Source organism: Euprymna scolopes, chromosome 1 (assembly GCF_053919585.1).
Source record: "Euprymna scolopes isolate OS-2025 chromosome 1, ASM5391958v1, whole genome shotgun sequence".
NCBI lineage: Eukaryota > Metazoa > Mollusca > Cephalopoda > Sepiida > Sepiolidae > Euprymna > Euprymna scolopes.
Window position 1 is genome coordinate 42,069,664 of NC_136482.1, and position 13,616 is coordinate 42,083,279.

Consider the following 13,616-nt stretch of genomic DNA (forward strand, 5'->3'; position numbering starts at 1 on the left):
ACCCATGTGAAACGTAGGGTTTTATCTCCGGAAAATCGGTGCAAACATGTAAAAATTAAAGATGTAGAATTTGTCAGATTAAAGTCTAACGACGTCATTAAAATGCCCTTCTACGCTACGTAATAGTTATTAGTTGATATTTTTATTCTAGCCTTGCAGCAAACATGTCTTGCTAACTCTATAATATACGTATAATTCACAAGTAAATCCCAAGCTAAACGTTCAAGTCTCGATCCTGCGTGGTGGCCCCCGAGGTTATTTTAAATGTTTAAATACTTACTATACATATGGTTCGTAATATATAATACATAATATCATGCACTAATAAATATTAAACGTGCATTATTTAAAATATCATATTAAAGCATATTTTTCGACCGGGAAATGCCGGGTAACCTATTAATGTAAGCATCTAACATTTGCATTTGTTTTCATTTTATTTTCAGTAGATACGAGTTCAATTTTTGTTATCAAAATAACATCGTATGACGTAATATCAGGAAATCAGTTATTTCATTTTAAGTCGTAATTGTAATTTAAATTGTAAATAAGACGTTAACTTTTCCATTGTAAACTTATGTGATTATATCAAAATAATGTATGATCGAATGTAAGAAGAGCATAACCATGTTTGAGTGTTGATGCTGCAATTAAAAATGAGAGAACGATACAGAGGTAAATAGCCGATGGAGCATCATTGTGCATCACTAAATAATTCGAAACCAGGCTCAAATAGTTGACTAGAAGATTGCAGAGTTCGCAAATCAGATGCCTTTTCTACTCGGAGAGAGTATGCTGGGGTTCATCGTAGTTAACACAAAACTTATTTAAATAGGGTAAATATAGTATTATATCGTATTTGGTAAATCTCAATACTTAAAAGTTGTTAAAGCGTTGTCTTAAAGAAAAATGTTTCTCAACAACCTGAAAAAACTTATGAGTATGCCTCGCATTAAAAAAAAAAAAAAACACCTACTGGTCGATTTCTTATATAGATCTACAGATCGATATGAAATATTGAAAATAATCCTAAAGTTCGAACTAATTACGAATTTGCGTATTATTACATAGTATAATACATTATTTAGAGTGTAATAAGAAATGCTGCTAGTAAGAAACATCGTGATGGACGTGTTTTTCTTGTTGTGTTTTCTGACTTATTTTCTATCATAGGAGTCGCTAGCGACAAAAATGTAACGTCCTTTAACTTATTTATTTGCTAGAACTCAATAGTTCCGATCGTTCCATATTTTAGTTGGTTTTTACCTAATTAAACAATGGCAAGTTCAATGTAAACAAATTCTCGTAGAGCGATACTATTAAAAATACATTTTACCCAATTATTATCGCCTACCTATTATTCCAGTGTAGTTTGACTTTACTTCAACTTAAACTATAGCCTCGTATGTGTTTCGGGTTTACATTACTGATTACCCTATTTACGAATTAAAAAGTAGAATTATACCATGGTCCATGATAATTGCGTAGAACTATCCCATGGTTCTTTTCCACTCGTTTTTCCACGTTTAGAGTTTTCAATTGAGATAGATAATTGACATCCTCAGGCAAACGAATATCACCTCCGTCGAAAAACAACTTGTGTCGTGCCATTTATAAATTGTAATCCTCGTAGCATTCTGTTCAAGCAAAGGATGAGGTATCGTACCGGATGACAAACATAAATTTTACAAGCTCCTTAATAGCAGACGAGAAAATCCTAAATATTCTAACTGTTCTTTAAGTAATTTAGTATATTCTGTTAACTAGGTATATTTACCAAGCCGTTTTCTATATTCTATTTAAAATTTGAGGTGAAGCTCTAACTACTAAATAATGAAGATATTTCTAAGAGTTAGTTCCGTTTCTTGTAGTACATAAAAATTATATATTTGTTTATTTTCCCTCTAATATCTGGTCAAGGGATGGTTATTAAGAAAAGTACTTCCTAAAAAATGGCTTATTTCTACTTCCTGTCGTATGTTAAAATTAGTGGGGCCGTTCTATAAGGATGTAGCTGTAAATATTGCATAGTCACGGTATATTTTTTTTTTGTTTCTCATACACATTGCTCCTATTTGCTTGCCTTTTCACGAGAGCAGAATTAGAAACAACCTCGATATTTTTTTCTGGGAAACCAAGCTCATAAAAAATAGGCACTCTGAATAGGAAAAAAGAAATACCTTAGTCATGCAGGATTTATCCACCACTGACAGAGTACAGAAAAAATGAAGTGTAGTATTAGAAAAAATACTTATTTTTTATGGACTTATTAAGAATCGTAGCAGCAAAAGTACTATCCATATCGATAATCACGTGTACAAACTAAGATATCAGCAACAAGAAACAATGTCTTAATTAGATTATGGTTAGACAGTTAGCTTTATATATGCACATAGATAATCGACTGTTACTAAGAAAGGAAACGCATCTGTATGTAGGACAAAACACGTTTCCGTATTCAACAATAAAAGTCCTGCGAGAAGTATAAAACTATACCCACAGGGATGAGTTGTGTCGAAAAATAACTTGTATAATATTCGAATTCTGAGAACAGGGGGATATTTCAACGTCGTGCGAAATTTCAACATGAGAAACTTAAGTAAAAAAAAACATTCCCTCATAAAAAAGTAAAACATTTGTTTTTTCTTTTGAACAAATACTGCATAACGTGCAAACAAATCCATGAACACTGTGTAAATAATATATATATAATGAAAGATCAGGATGCAACGTGGTAATTGAAATAGAAATTACAATAACTGTTGATATCCGGGCAATATCCACGAAAATACCTTCAAGCTTATGCAGTTAGAATAAATAAAATTATGATCTGACATCAGCAATAAATATGATCCCATTTCTACGTGTAGCAAACTAATAATGAAGCAATGTAAAGCTTTAATTACAGTCCCCGTTTACGCATCCCACATTAGCACCACTTGGGGATGGATGGCTAGAATAGTAAAATTATCAAGCTAGGATGCCAAGCTATTAAATTCTAATAGAGCGTCGGCAGTCTTACTGGCCATTCACGGAATCGGCTCGTTATTCCGATCTTGTCTTTAGATAAAGGCGTGCTGCTACTTTTAGAATTATCCATTTTCCTTTACACGCAAAACGTAATTTAAATTGGAACAACTGGAATAATTTCTGCAATGCATTAAGAATACGTGACCACATTTTCATGAAATATTTATTTTAAATGCCGAGGCTATTTTCGATTATGCAGGCCTTACACTTAATGTTTAACACAGTATGTCGAAATGTATCTATATATTTTAATCAGTAAAATAGAATATTTGTGGCATATTTAGTATTTAAAACATGCTCTCTAAGAAAATGCTTGACAATATCGCACCATGCATTCGTGTGATTTAGAAGATATTAATTTTTCTTGCTAAGTAGTATTTGGCGAATGTAAACTTTTTCTCTTTACATATGTGCACCTTAGGCTTACTAAATATATTTTCATTGCTTTCGAAAACGAATAGATCTTGGCTACTGGTAATACGAACCATACTTTTAACCGCATTCTGAACAATTATTCTTTAGACTATGAATGAACGAATATTTCATACTATTTTAATTTTATGTTTAGTCATTATCAATAGAAACGACGCGGGATAAGAGTGGATATTCCCCATGGTCAGATTCATGACCTTCTATTATACTTGGTATTCACAAGTTAATCACTGACCAAAAAAATAAATTATATTCGTGCGTAGTATAAACACTCACACACCCATATATATATATATATATATATATATATATATATATATATATATATATATATATATATATACATATATATATATACACATATACCCATATATATATATATATATATATATATACACCCATATATATATATATATATATATATATACACATATACCCATATATATATATATATATATATATATACACATATACCCATATATATATATATATATATATATACACCCATATATATATATATATATATATATATATATATACACACATATACCCATATATATATATATATATATATATACACCCATATATATATATATATATATATATATATACACATACACCCATATATATATATATATACACCCATATATATATACACCCATATATATATATATATATATATACACCCATATATATATATATATATACACCCATATATATATATATATATATATATATATACACCCATATATATATATATATATACACCCATATATATATATATACACCCATATATATATATATATATATATATATATACATATATACACCCATATATATATACACCCATATATATATATACACCCATATATATATATACCCATATATATATATATACCCATATATATATACACACCCATATATATATATATACACCCATATATATATATACCCCCATATATATATACACACCCATATATATATATATATACACCCATATATATATATACCCCCATATATATATACATCCATATATATATATACACCCATATATATATACACCCATATATATATATATATATATATATATATATATATATATATATACACCAATATATATATATATACACCCATATATATATATATATACACCCATATATATATATACCCATATATATACACCCATATATATATATATACACCCATATATATATATATACACACCCATATATATATATATATACACCCATATGTATATATATACACCCATATATATACACCCATAGATATATATATATATATATACACCCATATATATATATACACCCATAGATATATATATATATATATATATATATACACCCATATATATATATACACCCATATATATATATATATATACCCATATATATATATATATACCCATATATATATATATATATATATACCCATATATATATATATATATATATATATATATATACCCATATATATATATATATATATATACCCATATATATATATATATATATATATATATATATATATATATATACCCATATATATATATATACCCATATATATATATATATATATATATATATACCCATATATATATATATATATACCCATATATATATATATATATATACCCATATATATATATATATATATATATATATACACATCCATATATATATTTATATATACACCCATATATATATATATACACCCATATATATATATATATATATATATACCCATATATATATATATATATATACACCCATATATATATATATACACCCATATATATATATATATATATATATATACACCCATATATATATATATATATATATACACCCATATATATATATATATATATATATATACACCCATATATATATATACACCCATATATATATATATATATATATATATATATATATATACACCCATATATATATATACCCCCATATATATGTATATATACACCCATATATATATATACCCCCATATATATGTATATATACCCCCATATATATATATATATACACCCATATATATATATATATACACCAATATATATATATATATATACCCATATATATATACACCCATATATATATACACCAATATATATATATATATATATATATATATATACACCCATATATATATATATATATACACACATATATATATATATATACACCAATATATATATATATATATATATACACCCATATATATATACACCCATATATATATATATACCCATATATATACACCCATATATATATATATACACATATATATATATACACCCATATATATATATATATATATACACCCATATATATATATATATATATATACACATCCATATATATATACATCCATATATATATAACGAGAGAGAGAGTGAGAGAGATATATGGGTAAGTAGATAGATAGATATGTATATACCGTTGTAAAATGCAATAACATATCAAATACCTTAATTTACACCATAGAGCATTACCATCATTTTTGTAGTAGAATAGCATTATACACAGATTGTCACATATCAAGCTAACAAGAAAAAAAATCTCGTTTGCTTTATGTTTTATACCGAAACTTTTCAGTCATGGATTGTCATAGATAAAAAGTACCCATCGATAGAGTAACTCACTTGGCCTTCTATTTACCAGAACGATAGTTTAAAATATATGTTTAAGATAGTGTTATGTCTGCTGCAAATAAGGCGGGTCTTTCTATTAAAATTTATCAGTATGTTATATCTTTATTCTTATCTCACGCGAACAGAGTATTATCGCGATATCTGAACAAAGCACAAACAAGTAGTCTCTTAATTTATTACTTAATATATTCCCCAATGTCTACTAAGCTTTAAATACTAAAATGTTTCAACATTATCTGCTGCAAGGAATTCACTGCATTTATAGTCTCTCTCGATAAATATCTACGGCATCCATGCTCAACTACGCATTAATGTAAAGTTTCTAAATTGTCGGAAAACGTTTCCTCTATAATATGCTTTTCGACAGAACTATTCCGGCTTCCCTGATTGGACGAAGTTGCAGAGACTTAACTGCGAAGCAATTAAATGCATCTTCCTGCCCAACACTTTATTTAACATGCTTCTATGAATGAGGCTTCCAATAAAAGAAACTGGTTATGTGTTCTTAAAGATGGATTAAAGTACAAAGAAAATCAATTCCCCCATAGACGGAAACGATGTTCAAAATAAACAAAGTGAAATAGGTGGGAGTTATATCGGCCTAAATGTAGGAAATATGACAGTCGAGAATAAAATATAAGGCAAAGTACACAAAGGAAAATACAAAGCATATATTGGTGTATACAGTCCCTGGCACATATTAACACTGGGTAAATACACAATATCAACGTGTTATATAGAATTGATGTTAAAGTCGATTATTTGTTTAAGGACAAATCATTCTAATGGTTTACTATTTAAACACCCAGAAAATATTTAATATAACCCCCTAAGAAAATGTTCCTTTCATCTTATAGATTATAGGTATAGATTAAAACCGAATTACATTATCTACGCAAATGTTAACCGTATCGAAAATAATTACATTGCATTTTATCCTAGTAAAAGTAAAAACATAAGATTATGTATCTTTCTCTTCATATATATATATATATATATATATATATATATATATATATATATATATATATATATATACTAGCATTTCAGCCCGGCTTTGCCCGGGTGTTTTGAGGTGTACGCTTAGCAAAACAAAAAAAAAGTCAATTTTTTTTTAAATTTGACCCTATTATGACCCCTTAACATTTATAGTTTCGGGCTCAAATCACTTTATTTAGTTAGATCCAGGTTCAAGGAACCGATATCTAAAATTTCAAGTGTCTAGACCCAAAATTCTCGGAGGAGATTGGTAGGGTTCTTAAAGGTAAAAACGTTGAAATTTGACCCCTTAACAGCCAAATTTCTGGCTGACACCCCTCACATCGATTTTCCCAAATCTCAGTACCCGGTATTTCAAATTTCGAGTCTATAGACTAAACATTGACAGTTATTGCGTAGGGAAACGTACACAGACAGACAGACAGACAGACATACACGTTCACTTTTAAAGATATATAGATAGATACATGTATACATATATGTGTATATATATATATATATATATATATATAATGTGTGTGTGAGTATTGAACGATGCAAATTGTACTCTTCGTTAGGTATTTTGCAGGCTGAAGTAAAAAAAATATGGTGTATTGTAATTTTGTCTTTCGCGTTTTTCATTTTTTCACTGATGTCTAGGGGGAAATTCCAATAATTGATTGGAGGTGGCTTAAATAGTTCATACTTAATCACAATTGCAAATGAAATAAGTAAATAAGTAAAACTGTCAGTCGCTCGACAAATTACGCGCTCTAAGGCAAAAAAAAATGCCGAGACATACTTGTGTGATGAAATTGTGTTATTGTTAAAGTATAAAAGACGTAAGTGTATTGTGCAGTTAACGGCAAACAAAAGGGGAATCACGAACACACACGTACACATACATAATTATGTGTGTGTGTGTGTGTCGACGCGTGTATGTATGTGTGTGTATATATAAGGCATAATAGGAAAGGAAATCGATCTGAATAGAAAAAAAGAATAGACTGGGAAACATATTATTTATTACTTCTTTAGTTAAAGTGATGGTGTAACGACGTCGGCACAAGAAGTTCCTCCGGAATCAGATAATAGCGTTTTAAAAAGTGGTCAAGCGAGACGTAAGAGAGATGAGAATATTAGAGTAAGTACAAAAAACAATAACGTAGTCAGAAATATAAAGATTACGTATCGTCCAAAAAACTCAGGCAACTAGTTTAACTGATTGGGATACTTACAGTGTATTTTTCCATATTGCAATAAGCAATGCATATTGTTAGTTATCATAGAAGTAGTTCAGCTAACTAATAATTAATGCATCTAAAATGAAGCTTCTGTCTTTACATCATCAACGTTCTGATCCCCATCTGGCATCAATTAAAATTAATGGCTCTCGTCTTGGGGAGGCCTCAAGTTTTGACAGGCTTCTGGGCTTAAACTTTACTCCTGATCTTAAATGGAATACGTACATCAAATCTGTTGCCAATGCCGCTGGAAAAAATATTGGAATCCTTTTATCGACCCAGTAGATATCTCACTGCTGAGGCAATTCTCTATCTATATAAGAGCCAGATACGCCCACGGATGGAATAATGTTGCCACATGTGGGCAGGAGCTGCTAGAAAAGACTTGTCCTGCCTTCATAGGGTTCAAAATAGATTTCGTGGCCTGGTGGGAGATGCGCTTTTTCTCTTCGCTGCAACCTCTATCTCACAGAAGAGATGTTGCGAGTTTTTCTCTGCTTTATCGTTATTTTCATGGAAAGTGTTCAACTGAGCTTCAATCTATTGCTCCCCCTCGCCAAACTTTCACAAGAAACACTAGACTAGCTGAAAAAATTATAATTAATTTTCCCCACTCTTTATCTGTGCCTAGACCTAAACATAGATTCCATGATCAAAGCTTTGTTCTTACGCCTGTGAAATTGTCTTCCGTTTTCCTGCTTTCCAGCTCTCTATAATATGGTTGTCTTCAAGTCCAACGTGAACAAGTTTCTGATGAGCCGTTCCACTTAAGTTAACAAATTTACCGAACTTCCATTACTATCTATTAGTATATTGTCCTTTTGACTACTCTACACTCTTTAACCCTTATCCTTGAGTGGCCTATCGGCCTGGATAAGTGGTGACGCACATGTAAAAAAAAAATACCGGTGATTAGAAAAAAATGATCATCTGTTCTGATACTACCATTTATTGTTCTTGTTCTATGTCAATGTAAATTTCTTCCTCATAAACAAATACATTGTTTTCTTTTAATTCAGTTGTTCCTCTTTTTATTGAGCTTGCATTTCCTTATAATTATTAATATTATAACATTGACTTGCGCCCAATTTGTCCTATTCTTATCGCTTAATAGAATGGTATATGACATTATATACCGATGTTTCTTTTGGTTTTCGTTAACTTTATGAGGCAATCATTAATATATTTTTTCAATCTCTCTCCAGTAGTTGAAAATCGTCGTATACGTTTCATCTAATTCAGAAGCAAGATATCGATCAGTTGTGCGTAGGTTGGCTTCGACTAAGGCTCCTAATTACACGTAGTGAACATCCCAAAGCCGATCAGTCCTCAGACAACGTACAGATCGCGGATTGGTGATGAAATTTTCCGTGCCAAAGCGTACACAGACATTTATTTTGAAATTTTATGACCAGCAACATCCTCTTGCTATAATTTGTACAAATAAGAAATGACATTGAATCATTTCGGAAATCTTTGCGTAAACCTAATTACTCATCCTCTATTAAGCTGCTTAATTTCCTCTGTTCATGCACAAAGATTTCTTTAATGATTACAACGAAGAGATACAGGCTTTTATCGCTTAAATGCAAAGTTGACAGAAAGGATTGATTGAGGATAAAAACTCTTTCGAAAGCAAAAGAATGCATGCACATTATGCAAAACCCATGTTCGTAATGTCGTGCGTAAAATTAAAAATCTATTTATCTCGAGGAACTATTCGGTAGAAAAGATTTCCAAAAATTCCATGAAGGTAAGCAGAAAGTGTTTTGCCATAGGTAAACGAAGTATCACCGATTAAGGTAACCAATAGACACCTGCTGAGATCCTAACAAAAATCTTGAAATTGTGTAAGGAATACGAAAATACTCTTCTCAATTGTACGGCTTCTACACATGAATCAATACCTTAGCAGCCAACAATACCGGATTTATTGTTTTACTGAACTTTCATAACAAGTCTAGTATTTATTGGAAAAATAATGTCTATAACAGCACTAGCAAAAATGCAGTCCCTACGCAAATCTTCAAGTACGGTGCTACACAGCCTCTGAAGAAATTGCTACAATTATTTTTTTTAATTTGGAAGTAGAAAATGGTACAAGTAGACTTTTAAGATGTACTTATATCTTATTTGTAGAAAAATAACGGAAAAAGAATAACCGCTGCGGTATTTCTTTTTTGCCATAGCTGCTAAAATCTTAGCAAGGTTTATTTTGAATTGGATCATAAAGCATTGTATTTAGGATATATGTCTTGACCCACAGTGTGATTTCTGTGCATATATATGAATATAAATATATATATATATATATATATATAAATTTTTACTTGTGTTAGGTTGAAAAATGGGTAGTAGAAAAGAATATATATATATACCGTTTTACACTGCTATGTGGAATGTATTGCGAAAACTTGGAATACCCGTAAATATATCGCACATGATACAGTCATTCCACGAAGTAATAGAGAGATATCTGATTCATTGTGTGTCAATAACGGAACGAAACATGGATGCGTCATGGCGTCGTTGAAGTTTTGTCGTCTACTTTTCGGTAAATTTCTAGAATTGAGGATGGTGTCCTTTTTAATCATCATAAATTGCAATAAACGATTTTACTCGAATCAGATGCTGCACTTGTGGCTATATTTTTCAAAGAAGTTCAGGGACTCGTGAACAAATTCATTGCTGCTTGCAAGAGATTCGGAATTAGCATGAGCATAACAAAAACTGAAATGATTAATCTACCAGCCCCAGTGCTGTAACCAAGTTTGGGTGTCAAACATTATTCGCCTGAGCATGAGTTCCCCGAATTACCATTTCATTTGGCAGCAACTTACACTACATAGAAAGTAAAGTGAACATTAGGTTTGATGATAAGGTAGTCAATAGAATTGTAAAGTCTCCAGTGCTTTCGGGAAATTTCGGCGTCGACTTTGGAATATCTGCGGTTTTAGACGCCAAATAAGGCTGTATGTATCAAAACACTCTTGTATGTTTCCAAGTGTCGGACATTGTACAAAACGCAAATTCATCGGATTTTATTCACGAAAGTTGAACCCGAGAAATGTATGGAGATAATTAATGTGACAGTACTGCAAATGCTGACTTTTTTCACAATGTGTTACATTAATGGTATTAAGTTTTTTTTCCTAAATCACAGCCGCCTGGATTGGCCATGTGTTGTGCATATAAGAGAACAAAAGTCCAGAAAATATTGACATGCAGTCAACGTGACAGTGGTAAGCCGACAGTATGCCGCTATTGCTGCGTTACAAAGACAAATTAAAATAGGTTCTATTAACTGTTTGAATAAACTCCGCTATGTTCAAATGGAAGTCTTCATGATTAAAAGGCATTTCGGAAAACGCAACATCAAACATTGTAAAACTACGTCAAACTAAGAATAGAAATAATGAATCGTGCGTCATTCCCGAAATATGCTCCAACAATTTACACTCTTACAATATTTGTTGACTTATTTGTAGACCATTGCCCGGATCAGAATACAGATTGCAACTAACACAGCAGGTAAAGTAGACGAACTTGTATAAATCTCATACGTCCAAATCTACGGTTTTACAAATAAGCAAACATATAAGTTCTGTATAATGCAATTCATCCAGGTAGTAGATCCACCGTGTAAGAGAGGCAATTGATAAGTTAAACTAAAAAGATGAGACAAATTTTACGGGTAACTTTATTTAATCATCAGTTTCTTTAAGAACGAAATTGAAATGATAATTAAAAAGAAATCATGCACCATGGACTTTCCAAGCGAAATACTTCTCATCAGAAGAGAAGATAAACCGCCAGCAGAGCCCCTAAATGTATCCAAAAATGGAATCAATCCGCCCAAATTAAGATTAGAAAGGCAATATTCAAATATATGGTGTGGATTAATGAGGACTAATAATGGGGTTTGAGGATAAGGAAAAAAAGCGTAGTTTAGTATGGCTAAGCGAAAGTGTATGAAGCAGAGAATATGAAAGGATGACTAATGAAATAGAGATATATAAGAAAACGTCCAGTGAAAAGAAGATTCTGTCTTAGTAGAAAAAATAATATATAAATTTAACACAAAAACGATAGTTAAAGTAAAGTCGTTCAATACCTAATTGGAGTGTGACAAAATAGTCAAATAGAGGTTGTTCTGAAGATATACTACGAAGCAATGAAGATGGGTACGGTAATCATCAATAAAAATTCAACATGAACGACAATAGTTCAATACGTATTGGTTCGAAAATAAACTCAAATGTTAGAAATACTTCTCGAATCTGATTAATTTCTATTATAATTTAAGGAAATTTATAACAAAAAACAGGAATATAATATTTGAAACATGAATTAAAAGTCCAAAATATTTCATAAAGTCTTTTTAAATAGTAAAGTATAAAACGAAAGATAGTATTCAACTTCAGTTTTCCAAAAATTAAGTGAAATATAAATACTTCGTTGAGAAAAATCTAAGAGATATAAATCAATACTCCAAAAATAAAGCGGAACGGGTAAACTACCGGAAAAATATAAACTTCAAGTATGTGAGAAAAATGTATTATAAAAGAAAATAAAATAAGTGGGATGATAAAAAGAAAGAATATAAAAATGGAGGAAGGGATATGGAGGACTGGAGAGATTACATAAATGTAAAGGACATTGTAAATCGTGCATCAGTAAAAATAAAGGGACAACGCATAATCAATGGAAAATTAGCCAAAGAGAGTAAAAAGTATAAAACACATAAGGTAAATGTTAAGAATAAGTCATAAATTAGCTTAATACTACATAGTGTGAGGTTGACGAAAAAACGAAAAAGAAACATACGTTTTTGAATTGAAAGTAATTTTGTTTCAAAAGAAAAGAAAAAGTATTATTTAAAAAATAGCAACCTTCAATCAAAGAAGCGTGGACTTGTAAAAGCTAAGACGAAAATGAAAAACAGGGTTTGTCGTTGAATAGTCGGTCTGTAACAAGAGTCTATTTGTAAAAGTCTGCCGACAAGGAGGAGATTCCATGTTGGTTGTAGGGTTGCAGGAAAATGTTGAAAGTTACAAGAATGTTATAGAGAAATTCTGGTCTTTCATTAGTTGTAAGTAAAACGTTGCTAAAGCGGACCATCCTTTAACCATCTTCTTATTATGTCAAATATATAGCAACATAAATAATCACACATATAAATTCGTAAAAAGCATGCATAACCACAAATACCGGCTGTGCTAGAATGGAATATGACTATATTTTTT